This window comes from Ranitomeya variabilis, chromosome 2 (genome assembly GCF_051348905.1).
Source record: "Ranitomeya variabilis isolate aRanVar5 chromosome 2, aRanVar5.hap1, whole genome shotgun sequence".
Taxonomy (NCBI): domain Eukaryota; kingdom Metazoa; phylum Chordata; class Amphibia; order Anura; family Dendrobatidae; genus Ranitomeya; species Ranitomeya variabilis.
In genome coordinates this window covers 491,686,642-491,704,781 of record NC_135233.1, presented here as the reverse complement: position 1 = coordinate 491,704,781, position 18,140 = coordinate 491,686,642, and positions in this window count along the sequence as shown.

Below are 18,140 nucleotides of genomic sequence, written 5' to 3'. Positions count from 1 at the left end.
GAAGTTTTACTTCCGAAACGCGCGTCGGGGAGGTCGGGAGATCGCATGTGCCCCTGCTGTGTGCCACTAGGTATGTGAATTTATATGCTGCTACTATGTATTACTGTTTGGGCAGTTACACACCTGATTTTTCCAGGGGTATCATGCTTTCTTTCACCGCCGTTATGTTTGTGGTATTATCTGTCACTTTTTAAGCTATGTCCTCTGTCATCTGATCTTTGTATATTAATAAATAGTACTGTTGCAATACATTGTTTATTGTATTGGACCTTTTTTGCACTGGCTATTGTCTGTGGTGTCTCCTTACACCAGGAAAGGCGGCGTTGTGCATTGCCTGGCAACCGGTCAACACTATCCCATGTCTCCCGGGCCGTAGAACGAGTGGGAAGTGCTGTGTCTTGCGTTCCCACATCGCTTACTACTTCCGCACACAAGAAACCACCATGTGTAGTCGCACCGCACCATCCAAGTGCGCGATAGCTTTGCCCCCAGCATGGACAGACTTGCAGGAAAGTCTGCAAACCGGAAGAGGACGATTGCATCCACAGCAGATAGAATGAATGCTTAGCCTAAGGGGTGAAGTTGTTTTTTTAATTTTGCCTTATATAAAAGTCATTATACAGGAAGGAATGTTTCCTAACATTTTTTCCTGTAAAATCTGTTTTTTCTATTTTATCTTTGGTCTGAATGTTTAATTGTCGCTCCGTAAAAGAGGCGTAATACTCTGACAACATTGTTCCCAGCAGCAACCTGGGAGTCAGAGATGAGCACAGGCAGGGTCGCACTGGCCCATCGGAGAACCGAAGCATTCTCTGGTGGGCCCAGTAATTGACATCTGCTGGCATACAGGGCCCGCAGCTGCCTAGGGCCCCCGCTGCTGCAGAGACCCCCAGCCATTGGCGTGTCATTAATAGTGGCACACTACGCAGCTGCTATGGGGCCCGTGAGTCAGGGGGGCTTGTCTGGTGCCAGAGGATCAGCAGCGGTGGAGCAGTGGGTGACAGGAGGCTGAAGCTGGCTGACACGGCTAAAGCCTGTGCCCACTGCTAAAGAGAAATGAATATTCACTGTTCCCAAAGCCCATGGGCGTGGAGAGCAGTGAATATTCATTTCAGTTTAATAGCGGACAGTGTTAGCCACAGCCGCTCTGAGGGGGCTTCAATATATTCTGAAGGGGGCTGCATTATACCCTATGAGTGGTCTCCATTATACTCTATAAGAGGGCTGCATTATATTCTATGGGGGGCTGCATTATACCCTATGAGGGGGCTGCATTATACTTTATGAGGGGGCTGTATTATACACTATGAGGAGGCTATATTATATTCTTTGAGGGGCTGCATTATACTATATGAAGGTGGCTGCATTGTACCCTATGAGAGGGCTACATTATATTCTATGTGGGGGCTCCATTATACCCTATGAGGGGGCTGCATTATACTCTGAGAGGTTTGCATTGTACCCTATGAGGGGGATGCATTATATTCTATGGGGAGGACTGCATAATACCCTATGAGGGGACTGCAGAATCTATATATATAATTGTCTAAGGGTTTTTCCGTCTGTCTGTCTGTCTGTCTGTCCTGGAAATCCCGCGTCTCTGATTGGTCGAGGCCGCCAGGCCTCGACCAATCAGCGACGGGCACAGCATGGCAATGATGATGTCTTAAAGGTTGCCTCGACCAATCAGCGACGGGCACAGTCTGACGCGAATTCGCCTCGACCAATCAGCGACGGGCACAGTATCCACGTAGATGTCATAATGGTTGCCATGGCGACGATGATGTCATAAAGGTTGCCTCGACCAATCAGCGATGGGCACAGTCTGCTGCGAATTCTGGAATCATCATTGTCCATATACTACGGGGACAGGCATATTCTAGAATACCCGATGCGTTAGAATCGGGCCACAATCTAGTACTCTATAAGGGGGCTGCATTATACGCTATGAGTGGGCTACATTATATTCTATGAGGGGCTGCATTATACTATATGGGGGTGGCTGCATTATACTCTGAGGGGGCTACATTACATTATGTGGGGGGCTGCATTATACTATATGAGAGGGGCTGCATTATACCCTATGGGGGCTACATTATATTCTGTGAGGGGGCTACATTATATTCTATGGGGGGCTGTATTGCAGCGCCCCAGAGTCCTGGTCGTTGCAGTACTGTGGCTTCGCCACTAAGGGGAGCCATGGTGCGTTCGATGGCACTGAAGGAGTTCCTCTGATCAGGTATCACAGACACCAATATGTTTCACAGCAGGGCCTCCGGGGGGAGCTAAGGGTGCTATTCATTAGGCCACTCCCCACCATAGTGGGTAAACTGGGGGTCAGGCAGGAAGTTAGAAAGAACGCTGACTGGATTGAACGAAGCAACACCTAGTGAGAGAGGGTGTTGTGGAGGAAGAGACAGTAGGGTCTCTGCCAGGGGTGGGATCCTGGCAGAGGCTTGGCATTGGAAAGAACGTAACGGGACCGTGCCTGCTCAGCATAGCGGCGGTGCCCAAGAAAGGACTAGAAGCGAGATAGATTGTGCTGAGTGAGAAACGAGATCAAGCAGACGGAGAATACCAGCAGGGGTTTTGTTGAAAGAGGCAGCACCTTGCTGAGGCGCATTACCGGTGGCCGGAACGCCGAGGGAGTGGAATAATATACAGCTTTAAGCCATACTCCAAACAGCGGCAGGACAGTCAGTCTCAGGCGGGCTGTCTACCACATATCACCTATGAAGTCTTGGGGGGCAATTGCGGGAGAGGGGCGTCACTAGGGTCCCGGAAGAACTCCAGGCCTACCTGACAAACGGGTGCCGTTCCAACCTGAATAACAGGGAGGGATGGAATAAGAGAGGAACATCTAATCGAGTTGTGAGGGAACTTAAGAAACAGACACAACAGTTGTGGGGTACTTTCCGTGAGCACAGCAGAGAAGGACTACAACACACAGCGCTAAGAAGGAAGGCACTGATTTCCACCTGTGAAGAGAACTCTGGAGGTGCCATTGGACCGGCCGGACTTGCGCAGCCTGGTGAACCGTATTCTGGACTGAGGACTCAGAGATCTCCAGTAAAGAGGTAAAGAGACTGCAACCTGGTGTCCTCGTTATTTACCGCGACCTGCACCCCACAACTGCACCGCTACACCACCGTTAACACCACCTACTTCACCGGACGTCCCCCACTGACGGACAGGGCCACGGACCGGGTCTAGCCACCGTGACAACCCCAGGACTGAGACCTAGAGGCCCGGCTCCGGGTACCCCTCGGCCCTGCGGCGGTGTGGGGGCGCTCCGCAACTTGGCGTCACGAACAGGATCTACTTAAGCCTGAAGAATCAGGTCATGTGTGCCTAGAGACTGTGATTTGTTGTGCATGAACTGTAGCTTTATTGAGAGACTGTGTGTTACCATTGACCAAGAGAAGTTCCCGCCAAAAGCCGCCGCCATTGCTACTTTGGAGAAGAAGAAGGGCGTGCTATGGGAGGAGACTACCAGAATGGCGCGAGAAATGGATACCGCCCTCTGCGCTTCGGGCTGCAAGGAGATGACCTGCCCCAAAGCAGAAGACAACCTCCTGATTTGCAACAGCGGGAAGCGGGTGATGGAGAAGCCCGACCTCGGAGAAATGGCGGAGTCAGGTGCATGCACTGCCACCGACTATCAGGCAGCGATGATGAGCAGCGAGTGCCTGAGCAAGGAAGGAGCGATCCCGGCCTGCCCTCCTTCACCAGAGACGGACCAGGAGCCTGCGGACCTGACAGCGGAGCTACGTCCACCAATCCCGACCTCGGAGTAAGAGGAGGAGGAACCACAGCGAGCGGAGCAGCGTTCGGGGGCCGCATCGGAAGAGCCGCGGTCCGAGCAGCAGCTGACTCCAGCGTTCTTGTCAGCGGACCGGATCGACATCGGTGGAACCACATCAGGCGTAGGTACGGAAGACGCCCCTGCTCCCCCTCGCGAGTCCGCTTCCACGACCCACCTCCATCTCAGTAAAGGGCGACCCTTCTCGGCAGGGTTAATGGTGTTATCCCCTGGTGACCTGGGGAGGATGGTGCCACCGCTGTCGACTAGAGTGGGAGAGCCCGTGGATGTGAGTCTAGATGGAGTAGTTCTTCGGTGGGACAGCCCCTGGGTTGGGACAGATGGATCCCAGGAGAACGGGTCCACTCTTGCGGTGCTTACGTGGGAACAATATAGACAGTGCTTGATTCTACAGTGGAAAGGCCGGAAAGAGGCCGAGCCGATGGGTCCATCGAGAATACAACAATCCCCTCCGGCATGGGATGACAGAGACGTGACAAGGCGGGGCACTGTGTTGGCCTATCATGCAAGAAGAGGGTGGGGCCTCATACACGAGCCCGGATTGGATACTGATGTTTTTGTTGCGCACTGTAACGTGAGGGCTCCCTGCTGTGGCCGAAGTGGAGAACCATTGCAAAAGGGGGATTCGGTGACCTACAGCCGCCACCAGAACCCGCTCGGGTGGTATGCACGGAATGTTCGGCGGTGTATGTCTGGAGCCGCGACCCTTACCGCCTCGGACCTGGTCCCAGGAGCACCCGATCTTGTCACCATCGCAACGGTGCGCCTGGTTGCGGCCACCGAGTTGGCCAGTCGAGTTCATCTTCACGTTCGAACCGCGGACGCTGGCACCACGGTGGCTGGGGGGCAGGAGCCCGAGCCGCCTGAAAAAGAGTAAACCTCGGAAACCTGAAAATGTAAATAGTTACTGTTTGTTCTTTTGTTCCTGTTGCTGCTAAACCCGTTCAGGGTAAACTTTAAAAGGTGACCCCTTTGTTGACCCGGGGTCACTATTGTCGTTTTCTTGAAGTTTTGCACAAAGTTACACGAACTGCAGTAATCATGGACTGTGCATGATTCAAACTTTCCTGTAAATAGTTTGCACCTTCTTAAAGGTGCTTCCTACTGGTTTTAGTTAAAGACACTTTGCGAAGATGCCATTCCGGAGCTTTGGTATGGACTGGTAGGCTGAGAAGAAGAGCTACCTCAGAAAGACTTGATCTCCTCTTAAAGGGGAGGTGGGAATTGAACCTGAAAGTGATACTGTTTTGAAACAGTAATGTCATGATGATGCTTTGCAAGAAATGTAACCGTTTTACATGAAAAGTTATATGTGTTTAATATGTTTGAAATGTGAAGCTTGAATAATGTTCTTCAAAAGGAAAGATGCAGAAAGCCTGTTGAGGTAGACTAGAGTTCTGCATGGATAGAAATGTAAGAAAGTAATAATGAAGGTGAGGATAGAAGGTAAACCCTGCGTCCCCATAGAAAGCTAGTTCGTTACTAAGGACAGAAAGTAGACCCATAGGGGTTAGTGAGTGAGTCCTTATAGGAGCCAGGCAGAGTGGGCTCCATGTTCTCAAACTGAAAGGAATGTTATGTCTATACTATGTATAGTAGAGAAAGGCAGTAGGCCCTGGCTGAACGGGGCGGTCCTGTAAAAGAAAGGAGAGGCAGTAGGTCTGGTGCCATAGGGACAGGCGGTCCTGCAGGTTCAAAAGTAGGAGAATGAAGAGTTACCTTGCCCTGTAATGTGATTATAGGAAGGCCTTTGGTAAACTAAGAGTGTATGTTTCTTAAAGGCAATGTTAATTTATTGTTCCAGCATTTGCACTGAGTAGAATACCCGGTTGGGTAGCAGGAGTTATGTATAGCCTGAAATTTACAATGTTGACTATGTTTGTAACGTTAAAGTGTCCTCACCTCCCATAAAGGGAAGCCTGTTCAAGTATACTTATCGTTTTGCACTCAACAAAATTGTATGTCTTTTTGCTAATCTGTATTGTTGTTTTTCTTCCCAGTCCCGGAGTACTGTGTTTAACCAGGGGGGAGTGCAGCGCCCCAGAGTCCTGGTCGTTGCAGTACTGTGGCTTCGCCACTAAGGGGAGCCATGGTGCGTTCGATGGCACTGAAGGAGTTCCTCTGATCAGGTATCACAGACACCAATATGTTTCACAGCAGGGCCTCCGGGGGGAGCTAAGGGTGCTATTCATTAGGCCACTCCCCACCATAGTGGGTAAACTGGGGGTCAGGCAGGAAGTTAGAAAGAACGCTGACTGGATTGAACGAAGCAACACCTAGTGAGAGAGGGTGTTGTGGAGGAAGAGACAGTAGGGTCTCTGCCAGGGGTGGGATCCTGGCAGAGGCTTGGCATTGGAAAGAACGTAACGGGACCGTGCCTGCTCAGCATAGCGGCGGTGCCCAAGAAAGGACTAGAAGCGAGATAGATTGTGCTGAGTGAGAAACGAGATCAAGCAGACGGAGAATACCAGCAGGGGTTTTGTTGAAAGAGGCAGCACCTTGCTGAGGCGCATTACCGGTGGCCGGAACGCCGAGGGAGTGGAATAATATACAGCTTTAAGCCATACTCCAAACAGCGGCAGGACAGTCAGTCTCAGGCGGGCTGTCTACCACATATCACCTATGAAGTCTTGGGGGGCAATTGCGGGAGAGGGGCGTCACTAGGGTCCCGGAAGAACTCCAGGCCTACCTGACAAACGGGTGCCGTTCCAACCTGAATAACAGGGAGGGATGGAATAAGAGAGGAACATCTAATCGAGTTGTGAGGGAACTTAAGAAACAGACACAACAGTTGTGGGGTACTTTCCGTGAGCACAGCAGGGAAGGACTACAACACACAGCGCTAAGAAGGAAGGCACTGATTTCCACCTGTGAAGAGAACTCTGGAGGTGCCATTGGACCGGCCGGACTTGCGCAGCCTGGTGAACCGTATTCTGGACTGAGGACTCAGAGATCTCCAGTAAAGAGGTAAAGAGACTGCAACCTGGTGTCCTCGTTATTTACCGCGACCTGCACCCCACAACTGCACCGCTACACCACCGTTAACACCACCTACTTCACCGGACGTCCCCCACTGACGGACAGGGCCACGGACCGGGTCTAGCCACCGTGACAACCCCAGGACTGAGACCTAGAGGCCCGGCTCCGGGTACCCCTCGGCCCTGCGGCGGTGTGGGGGCGCTCCGCAGTATTATACCCTATGAGGGGGCTGCATTATATTCTGTGAGGGGGGCTACATAATTTTACCTCTATACAAGTCACTAGTTCGACCACACTTAGAATACTGTGCACAGTTCTGGTCTCCGGTGTATAAGAAAGACATAGCTAAACTGGAGCGGGTGCAGAGAAGAGCGACCAAGGTTATTATAGGACTGGGGGGGTCTGCAATACCAAGATAGGTTATTACACTTGGGGCTATTTAGTTTGGAAAAACGAAGACTAAGGGGTGATCTTATTTTAGTGTATAAATATATGAGGGGACAGTACAAAGACCTTTCTGATGATCTTTTTAATCGTAGACCTGAGACAGGGACAAGGGGGCATCCTCTACGTCTGGAGGAAACAAGGTTTAAGCATAATAACAGACGCGGATTCTTTACTGTAAGAGCAGTGAGACTATGGAATTCTCTGCCGTATGATGTTGTAATGAGTGATTCATTACTTAAATTTAAGAGGGGACTGGATGCCTTTCTGAAAAATATATAATGTTACAGGGTATATACACTGGATTCCTTGATAGGGCGTTGATCCAGGGAACTAGTCTGATTGCCGTATGTGGAGTCGGGAAGGAATTTTTTTCCCCAAGGTGGAGCTTACTCTTCGCCACATGGTTTTTTTTGCCTTCCTCTGGATCAACATGTAATGGCATGTTAGGTTAGGCTATGGGTTGAACTAGATGGACTTATAGTCTTCCTTCAACCTTAATAACTATGTAACTATGTAACTAATTATGTAACATTATATTCTATGAGGGCCCTGCATTATACTATATGAGGGCTTCATTCCATTCTAAGTGGGTGCTACATTATATTCTATGATGGGACTACATTATATTCTATGAGGGGGCTGCATTATATGATGAGGGCTGCATTATACTCTATGAGGGGGCTGCATTAAATTCTATAAGGGGGCTACCCCAACCCCTGCTGTATCATTAAGACGTGTACTACCTTATATTATACTCTGATATTAGCGTGTTTACCATACAATTGGTGATCTTGTATTTATTTCTATGTAGCTACATAGTGGGTTCCTGGTGGGCCCAAGGTGATCTAGTTCGATGCTGTGCACAGGCATCTTCCCCATACTGTTCTCATTCCATTTGAGCACTTTTTCCATCTATTTCAGCAATTTAAATGCCCCCCAGACCTGCTGGGAAGGTCCGCTGGAAAAATGCCTTCCCATTGACTTCAATTATATTCTTTATGTGAGACGAACACTTGAGCATTATGGAAAGCTTGTTACGAGTAAGAGCAGACGAGCATTTCAGTGCTCGTTCATCACTAATTATATGATAAAATGAATGGTGTTACTGAAATCTACTATATGAGGCATCAGCATATTGAGATTTCTTGGACCTGTAAGGCGCCTTATTTGTGCAGTTAAAAAACAGCGTAAAAAACGAACCAAATACTCATTGTGGGAACTTAAAGTGAAGTTTTTCTGCAGTCATTAAGGATGATTTGGCCATTGTGGTTTATCGTCTCACTCAGCTGCATGTGGAGGTGGACACAGGAACGCTGTTTCTTAAATCTTCCACTATTTTATTAAAGGTACTGAGTAAACCAGTGCAGCATTAGCAAAACAAACACAGCGTATCTGGCCTAATGGGAAAACAAAAACATAACATATGGCACAGTCCGTGTTGCTGCGGGGATCTGACCGTTCAGGAATAAATAACAAAAAAAATCATCCATCCTTATCATGAAAGCACAGCTGTGGAGCTTGCACCTCCAGGTACGCCCAAAACTGAATGAGCAGAATGCTGTGTATTTATCCTCTGGATTCCATGTTGCATAGTTTGGTTGTCGAGCAAACTTGTGAGAGTAGATTATATGGGGTAATTCAACTTTTATCTTCACAGAACATGAGGTATGTTGTGAATCCGCTTTTTGGGCTCCCCTGGTGGTTGCTGGTGGTACTGGTGACTTGTGTGTGCTTTGCTGTCTCAGTTCACCTGCTCCCATCAGTGTTTGGGAGTTTCCTATTTAGCCTTGCTCTCCAGTCATTTCCTTGCCGGTCATCATTGTAACCAGAGCCTTCGGTTGCATGTTCCTGCTACTAGTCTGCTGATCAGCTAAGTGAACTTTGTCCTTTTGTTTTGTATCTTTTGTCCAGTTTGCAGTTTTTGTTATTCTCTGTAGCTGGAAGCTCTTGCGGGCTGAAATTGCCACTCCTGTGTCATGAGTTGACACAGGAGTCTTAAAGTAATTTCAGGATGGTTTTTTAGAAAGGGTTTTCAGTTGACCGTGAAGTCCTCTTTTGTATCCTTCTGCTATCTAGTAAGTGGACCTCTCTTTGCTAAATCTACTTTCATACTGTGTATGTCTTTTCCTCTTAAAGTCACCATTATTACATGTGGGGGGCTGCTATCATCTTTTGGGGTATTTCCCTAGAGGTAAGCCAGGTCTGTTCCTTCCTCTACCAGGCGTAGTTAGTCCTCCGGCTGGCGCGTGGCATTTAGGAAGTCGTAGGTATGCTCCCTGGCTACTATTAGTTGTGTGGTAGATTTAGCTCACGGTCAGCTCGAGATTCCATCACCCAGAGCTCGTCCGTTATTTTTGTATTTTGATGTTTCCCTGCCATTGGGAATCATGACAGTATGACCGCCCAATGTTAAAGTTATTGGCAGAAGAAAGGAGAGAAAAAAGAAGTCTGTAGAATTTTTTTTTTTTTTTTTCCCCTATGCTTGCTCCATAGTTGGATCAGTTGCATTTCAGCTCTAATTACAGCCTTTGCCTTTCTCTCCTTCTAATCCTTGAATGGCTCTGATCTCACCTGTTTAAAGATGGACCCTCAGAGTTTGGCTGTAGGTTTAAATAATCTTGCTACCAAGGTTCAAAATTTACAAGATTTTGTTATACATACTCCGATGTCTGAACCTAAAATTCCTACACCAGAGGTGTTTTCCGGAGATAGATCTCGGTTCCTGAATTTCAAATATAATTGTAAATTGTTCCTTTCTCTCAGACCTCACTCCTCTGGAGATCCTGTCCAGCAGGTTAAGATTGTAATCTCTTTGCAGCGAGGTGACCCTCAAAATTGGGCATTTTCATTGACACCAGGGGATCCTGCGTTGCTCAATGTGGATGCGTTTTTTCTAGCTTTAGGGTTGCTTTATGAGGAACCTAATTTGGAGATTCAAGCTGAAAAAGCTTTGATAGCCCTATCTCAAGGGCAAGATGAAGCTGAGATATACTGCCAAAAATTTCGTAGATGGTCTGTGCTTACTCAGTGGAATGAGTGCGCCCTAGCGGCAAATTTCAGAGAGGGCCTTTCTGATGCCGTTAAAGATGTTATGGTCGGGTTCCCTGCGCCCACAGGTCTGAATGAGTCCATGACAATGGCTATTCAGATTGATCGGCGTTTGCGGGAGCGCAAACCCGTGCACCATTTGGCGGTATCTTCTGAAGAGACGCCAGAGAAAATGCAATGTGACAGAATTCTGTCCAGAAGCGAGCGGCAGAATTATAGGCGTAAAAATGGGTTATGCTTCTATTGTGGTGATTCTGCTCATGTTATATCAGCATGCTCTAAACGTACAAGGAAGGTTGACAAGTCTATTTCAATTGGCACTTTACAGTCTAAATTTATTCTGTCTGTAACCTTGATTTGTTCATTATCAGTTATTACCGTGGATGCCTATGTGGACTCTGGCGCCGCTCTGAGTCTTATGGATTGGTCCTTTGCCAGGCGCTGTGGGTTTGATTTAGAGCCTCTGGAAGTCCCTATACCTCTGAAGGGTATTGATTCTACGCCTTTGGCTTGTAATAAACCACAATTCTGGACGCAAGTGACTATGCGTATGACTCCAGACCATCAGGAGGTAATTCGCTTCCTTGTGTTGTACAATTTGCATGATGTTTTGGTGCTTGGATTACCATGGTTACAATCTCATAACCCAGTCCTTGACTGGAAAACAATGTCTGTGTTAAGCTGGGGATGTCGGGGGGCTCATGGGGACATACCTTTGGTTTCCATTTCGTCATCTATTCCCTCTGAGATTCCGGCATTTTTGTCTGATTATCGTGATATTTTTGAGGAGCCAAAAATTGGTTCACTCCCTCCCCACAGAGATTGTGATTGCGCCATAGATCTGATTCCTGGCAGTAAATTTCCAAAGGGTCGTTTGTTTAACTTATCTGTACCTGAACATGCTGCTATGCGAGAGTATATTAAGGAGTCCCTGGAAAAGGGACATATTCGTCCTTCTTCATCTCCTTTAGGAGCTGGTTTTTTCTTTGTATCTAAAAAGGATGGCTCTCTGAGGCCTTGTATTGATTATTGACTCCTGAATAAAATTACAGTCAAATATTAGTATCCGTTGCCTTTGCTGACTGATTTGTTTGCTCGCATAAGGGGGGCTAAGTGGTTCTCTAAGATTGATCTTCGTGGGGCGTATAATTTGGTGCGAATTAAGCAGGGGGATGAGTGGAAAACCGCATTTAATACGCCTGAGGGCCATTTTGAGTATTTGGTAATGCCTTTCGGCCTTTCTAATGCACCTTCAGTCTTTCAGTCCTTAATGCATGATATTTTCCGTGAATATTTGGATAAATTTATGATTGTGTATTTGGATGATATTTTGATTTTTTCTGATGACTGGGAGTCTCATGTTCAACAGGTCAGGAGGGTTTTTCAGGTTTTGCGGGAGAATTCTTTGTGTGTAAAGGGTTCAAAGTGTGTTTTTGGGGTTCAAAAGATTTCCTTTTTGGGGTACATTTTTTCCCCTTCTTCTATTGAGATGGACCCTGTCAAGGTTCGGGCTATTTGTGACTGGACGCAGCCTACTTCTCTTAAGAGTCTTCAGAAATTCTTGGGCTTTGCTAATTTTTATCGTCGATTTATAACTGGTTTTTCTGGTGTTGCTAAACCTCTGACGGATTTGACCAAGAAGGGTGCTGATGTTGCCAATTGGTCCCCTGCTGCTGTGGAGGCCTTTCGGGAGCTTAAGCGCCGCTTTTTGTCTGCCCCTGTGTTGCGCCAGCCTGATGTTTCTCTTCCCTTTCAGGTTGAGGTCGATGCTTCCGAGATCGGAGCGGGGGCGGTTTTGTCGCAGAAAAGTTCCGACTGCTCAGTGATGAGACCTTGTGCGTTCTTTTCTCGAAAATTTTCGGCCGCCGAGCGAAACTATGATGTTGGTAATCGGGAGCTTTTGGCCATGAAGTGGGCATTTGAGGAGTGGCGTCATTGGCTTGAGGGTGCCAGACATCAGGTGGTAGTTTTGACTGATCACAAGAATCTGATTTATCTGGAGTCTGCCAGGCGCCTGAATCCTAGACAGGCACGATGGTCGTTGTTTTTTTCTCGGTTTAATTTTGTGGTTTCATACTTACCGGGTTCTAAAAATGTTAAGGCAGATGCTCTTTCTAGGAGTTTTGAGCCTGACTCTCCTGGGGATTCTGAACCTGCTGGTGTCCTTAAGGATGGGGTTGTTTTGTCTGCTGTCTCCCCAGATCTGCGACGTGCTTTGCAAGAATTTCAGGCGGATAGACCTGATCGTTGTCCGCCTGGTAGACTGTTTGTTCCTGATGATTGGACCAGTAGAGTCATCTCGGAAGTTCATTCTTCTTCGCTGGCAGGTCATCCTGGAATTTTTGGTACCAGAGATTTGGTGGCTAGATCCTTCTGGTGGCCTTCCCTGTCTCGGGATGTGCGTGTTTTTGTGCAGTCTTGTGATGTGTGTGCTCGGGCCAAGCCTTGTTGTTCTAGGGCTAGTGGGTTATTGTTGCCCTTGCCTGTTCCGAAGAGGCCTTGGACGCACATCTCTATGGACTTTATTTCTGATCTCCCTGTTTCTCAGAAGATGTCTGTCATCTGGGTGGTGTGTGACCGTTTTTCTAAAATGGTTCATTTGGTACCATTGCCTAAGTTGCCTTCCTCATCTGAGTTGGTTCCTCTATTTTTTCAAAATGTGGTGCGCTTGCATGGTATTCCGGAAAACATCGTTTCTGACAGGGGAACCCAGTTCGTGTCTAGATTTTGGCGGGCATTCTGTGCCAGGTTGGGCATTGATTTGTCTTTTTCGTCTGCATTCCATCCTCAGACTAATGGCCAGACGGAGCGAACTAATCAAACTTTGGAGACTTATTTGAGGTGTTTTGTGTCTGCGGATCAGGATGACTGGGTTGCCTTTTTGCCGTTGGCAGAATTTGCTCTTAATAATCGGGCTAGTTCTGCCACTTTGGTTTCTCCTTTCTTTTGCAATTCAGGGTTTCATCCTCGTTTTTCATCTGGTCAGGTGGAATCTTCGGATTGTCCTGGAGTGGATGCGGTGGTGGATCGGTTGCATCAGATTTGGGGACAAGTGGTGGACAATTTGAAGTTGTCCCAGGAGAGGACTCAGCAGATTGCTAACCGCCGTCGTCGTGTTGGTCCTCGCCTTCGTGTTGGGGACTTGGTGTGGTTGTCTTCCCGTTTTGTCCCTATGAGGGTTTCTTCTCCTAAGTTTAAGCCTCCGTTCATCGGTCCTTATAGGATTTTGGAGATACTTAACCCTGTGTCCTTTCGTTTGGACCTCCCGGCATCTTTCGCTATTCATAATGTATTCCATCGGTCGTTGTTGCGGAGATATGAGGTACCGGTGGTTCCTTCTACTGAACCTCCTGCTCCTGTGCTGGTGGAGGGTGAATTGGAGTACGTTGTAGAGAAGATCTTGGATTCCCGTATTTCCAGACGGAGACTTCAATATCTGGTTAAATGGAAGGGCTATGGTCAGGAAGATAATTCTTGGGTAACTGCCTCTGATGTTCATGCCTCGGATTTGGTTCGTGCCTTTCATAGGGCTCATCCAGATCGCCCTGGCGGTTCTCGTGAGGGTTCGGTGCCCCCTCCTTAAGGGGGGGGTACTGTTGTGAATCCGCTTTTTGGGCTCCCCTGGTGGTTGCTGGTGGTACTGGTGACTTGTGTGTGCTTTGCTGTCTCAGTTCACCTGCTCCCATCAGTGTTTGGGAGTTTCCTATTTAGCCTTGCTCTCCAGTCATTTCCTTGCCGGTCATCATTGTAACCAGAGCCTTCGGTTGCATGTTCCTGCTACTAGTCTGCTGATCAGCTAAGTGGACTTTGTCCTTTTGTTTTGTATCTTTTGTCCAGTTTGCAGTTTTTGTTATTCTCTGTAGCTGGAAGCTCTTGCGGGCTGAAATTGCCACTCCTGTGTCATGAGTTGACACAGGAGTCTTAAAGTAATTTCAGGATGGTTTTTTTGAAAGGGTTTTCAGTTGACCGTGAAGTCCTCTTTTGTATCCTTCTGCTATCTAGTAAGTGGACCTCTCTTTGCTAAATCTACTTTCATACTGTGTATGTCTTTTCCTCTTAAACTCACCGTTATTACATGTGGGGGGCTGCTATCATCTTTTGGGGTATTTCCCTAGAGGTAAGCCAGGTCTGTTCCTTCCTCTACCAGGCGTAGTTAGTCCTCCGGCTGGCGCGTGGCATTTAGGAAGTCGTAGGTATGCTCCCTGGCTACTATTAGTTGTGTGGTAGATTTAGCTCACGGTCAGCTCGAGATTCCATCACCCAGAGCTCGTCCGTTATTTTTGTGTTTTGATGTTTCCCTGCCATTGGGAATCATGACAGAGGTACATGCATCAGCTTCTTAATACAGCATAACAGGAAGTCTGAATGATCTTTTACCAGAGAGAAAGTGAAACCAAAGTACAACAAGTATATGCATTACATTCAACTAAGCATATAACAGTAACAACATCGCCATCTACTGTCAGAAAAGTGTAAACTCCTCCTGCACACAAATAAGTCTCTATCTGATGCATATCTGTCAACACCCTTTCTCAACAGTAAGGACTTATTCAGTTAAGCCTAATTTCTTCATCAGTCTCTGATGTCTTTCAGCATTGAATGCTTTTGTGAAAATATCTGCTGTCATATCTTCAGTTGGGTAGTACTCTAAATTTAAGATTCCTTGTTCCTGGTGATCTCTCAAGAAGTGAAACTTCACAGCAATGTGTTTATTTCTTGGATTAACTCTTTCCATCTGAGCAAGAACTAGACATCCTTGATTATCCTCATACATCTTTGTTGGTCCCAATTGTTGTTGTCCTAAGTCTGTTAGCAGTTGTCTTAACAAGAGAACTTCTTGACTGGCATGTGCTGCGGCGACATATTCTGCTTCTGTTGATGACAGTGTTACTATAGATTGTTTCTTACTAGTCCAACTAATTGTTCAAATACGTTCAAAAAACAAAGTATTCAACCTCACAAAATACAAATTTACCCACAAATCTCCTAATTGATGTTTACAAGGCATGCCCCCCTTTGGAGGGAGTCAGTTAGCGAAACGGCGCTGTCGAGGCAGTAGTTGGGGTACTACAAGCCGGGCACAAGCTATTGTAAGTACTATGCCACCAATGTGATTACTTTGCAGCCCCTTTTTCATTTGTAGGCACTTGCCTTGTAAACACTACCTGGACACAGCACATTACACTTTACCTTTAGGCTAGATTTAGCCCCAGCATTTTTTGCTCTGGTAGATTTCTCACTTTAACCCATTATCTACCAATGTCCTTTTTTTGGGACGTCTAATATTTTGCTTCTAGCAACTAAGATTTTATAATTTTTATAATTAGGTTGTGTTGTTTTTGTAAAATGAATGTTTTCAAAATAGGAAATCATGTCATTGTCATTTTTAATTGAATATTGGGACGCCCTTTTCTGAAAAATCCGTAAAATGAAAAATTTCTAATTTGGCAAGTAATGGGTTAAATACTTGATATAATTGTATCTTTAAGCTGCTAAGTTTGTTTACTTTGTTACCTTCTACCTCACTCTCATCCCTATGTTTGAATTTTACATGTAACCCTGTTTTTAAATAACTATAAATAAAATGTTTGAATTTTAGTTCTTGATTAAGCCTCTATATTTTCTCTAGTACCTCAATTTGGAGATTTGTGGGTAAATTAGTCCAACTAATTGGTCCGCCTGAGAGCAAGAAAAGATAGCCACTGGTAGATTTCCTGTCAATTTGTTCTCCAGCCCATTCTGCATCAACATATCTGGTTAAAATACATTTCTCAGGTAGTTTCAGTTTAACACTGCTAGTCCCTTTCAAAGAAACGATTACGGTACTCTCTTCACTGCATTCCAATCCATTTTGTTTGGCTTTGACACCTTCCTGCTCAAAATTCCCTCTGCTGCTGTTATGTCTGGCCTTGTAAAAGTCGCAAGACATAATAATTTTCCCATTGCCTTTCTGTATTGTTCATTATTAGGTAACAGATTCTGTTCACTATTTATTTCCTTCAGAAATAGGATTGTATGGAAGAGTTTTTTGACGCTCTATTCCATTCTGTCTTAAGTAGTTTTCTATTTGTTGTTCTGTAAATTCACCTCCATTATCACTTCCTCTGAAACTTGTTATTTGACTTTGTCACATAGTCTTCTAATTTTTCAAAAACTTCACTTTTGTTCTTTATCAAGTACGTGAATCTATGAAGGTCACCATATGTCTATTACCTCCTGATGTGGTCACTTTCATGGGTCCACGTACATCAGTGTGGACCCAAGTCAAGTGATCTTGTGCCTTTTGTTTCCCTCTCTTTCGGTATAGATACTTTTGTAGTTTTAGATTTTATGCAACATTCACATTTTACGGTAATTGAGCAATCAGATATCAATAAGTCTTTTGGCAAATTCTTCTTTTGTAACGGCATTATACTCCCAGATGTCTGTGTCCTAGACATCTATGCCACAAGTGAATACAATTCTTGTGATCATGGGTACATAACTTCATCTGTTACTTTAATGTGTCTAGATTATATAATTGTTCACCTGCTTTTTCATTATTACTTTATCTCCTGCTAGGATTGTACAATTATCATCTTTGAATTGTACAGTAAGTTCTGTGACTGTCATACGCTTAACGGATAACAATCCTCCTTCTAGTCCTGTAAAATATAACACATCCTTTACTAGTAATTTTGAATTATGCCCAAATCTATCAGGACAGATTAGCATTCCTTGTTAAATACCTTCTACGATTATTTTACTCCCATCTGCAAGATAAATTGCTTCCTTCTTATTTTCATCAAGTTTAGTAAAGAAGCTTTTATCACTAGTCATGTGACTTGTTGCTCCTGAGTCAATAAACCAGCTTGACGATGACTCTTTATCAGTTACTTTAAATGTACCATTCCAGTGATCTGCATGTGGGTTAGAAATTGTGCTTTTTACTTTCTGTTTATTCTCCTTTTGGTGTAATTTCTGTTGTTCTGCTTTCCATATAGTACAGTCTTTCTTTAAATGTCCCTTTTTCTTACATCTGTAACATTCTCTTTTGTTTGTATTATGGGCTTCTTGTCTGTCGCTTTAAGTGCATTTTCACTATTCCTTTCAGTGGAATCGTTTGTTTGCTCTTTCTATATGTCTGGTCTTTACAAACTCTAGTGTAATGTCTCTAGTGCATTTTTCAGAGCGGTGTATGAATCTGTTAAACTGTGCAAAAATATTGCTGCTATATGGATTTCCTTAATGTCTTCACCGACTGATCTCAGCTGTGTGTTACCTCCTCCATCATGGAGTTTATATGCTTCTGCATGTATTTTCTTGCACTTAATCTCATCTTGTAAAGTTTTCTTAGCAGGAGTAATTTGTGATTTAAGCTGGATCTTTCATGTAGCTTCTCAATGCTTCCCACATGTAATGTTGGACGCTGTTCAGACCAGGTCGTTCGACAGACAGCGGTAATTCCACTTTTGTCCACTATGCGCTCATTGGCGTCGGCTAGATTTTATCTAGCTGGTCCGGGGTTAATTTACCTGGTGCTCGGATTGGAAGCTGGGCCATGCCCACTGCCTTTAAATAGTTCTCCTGAACATTGGGAGTCGCCGATTATAGCTTCTGTCTTGTGCGTGGTTATCTCGGTCTGGAGTGGTGAGCTAGTAGTTGGAGTATCGTTGCTGGTGGTGTATTTCCCTTTGTCTTATTTTCTCCTTCCCATATTTGTATTTGTTTTGCCCTTTGCACTTATAGTGTATTCCTGAGTGACTGCGGCGTGGTGCTTATTTTTCCGTTATCCTTGTCTGTGCTAACTGTGGGTATTGGAGTGTGGTCTCTTCACTGGGTGGTTTGTGGTGGTTTCAGCCTA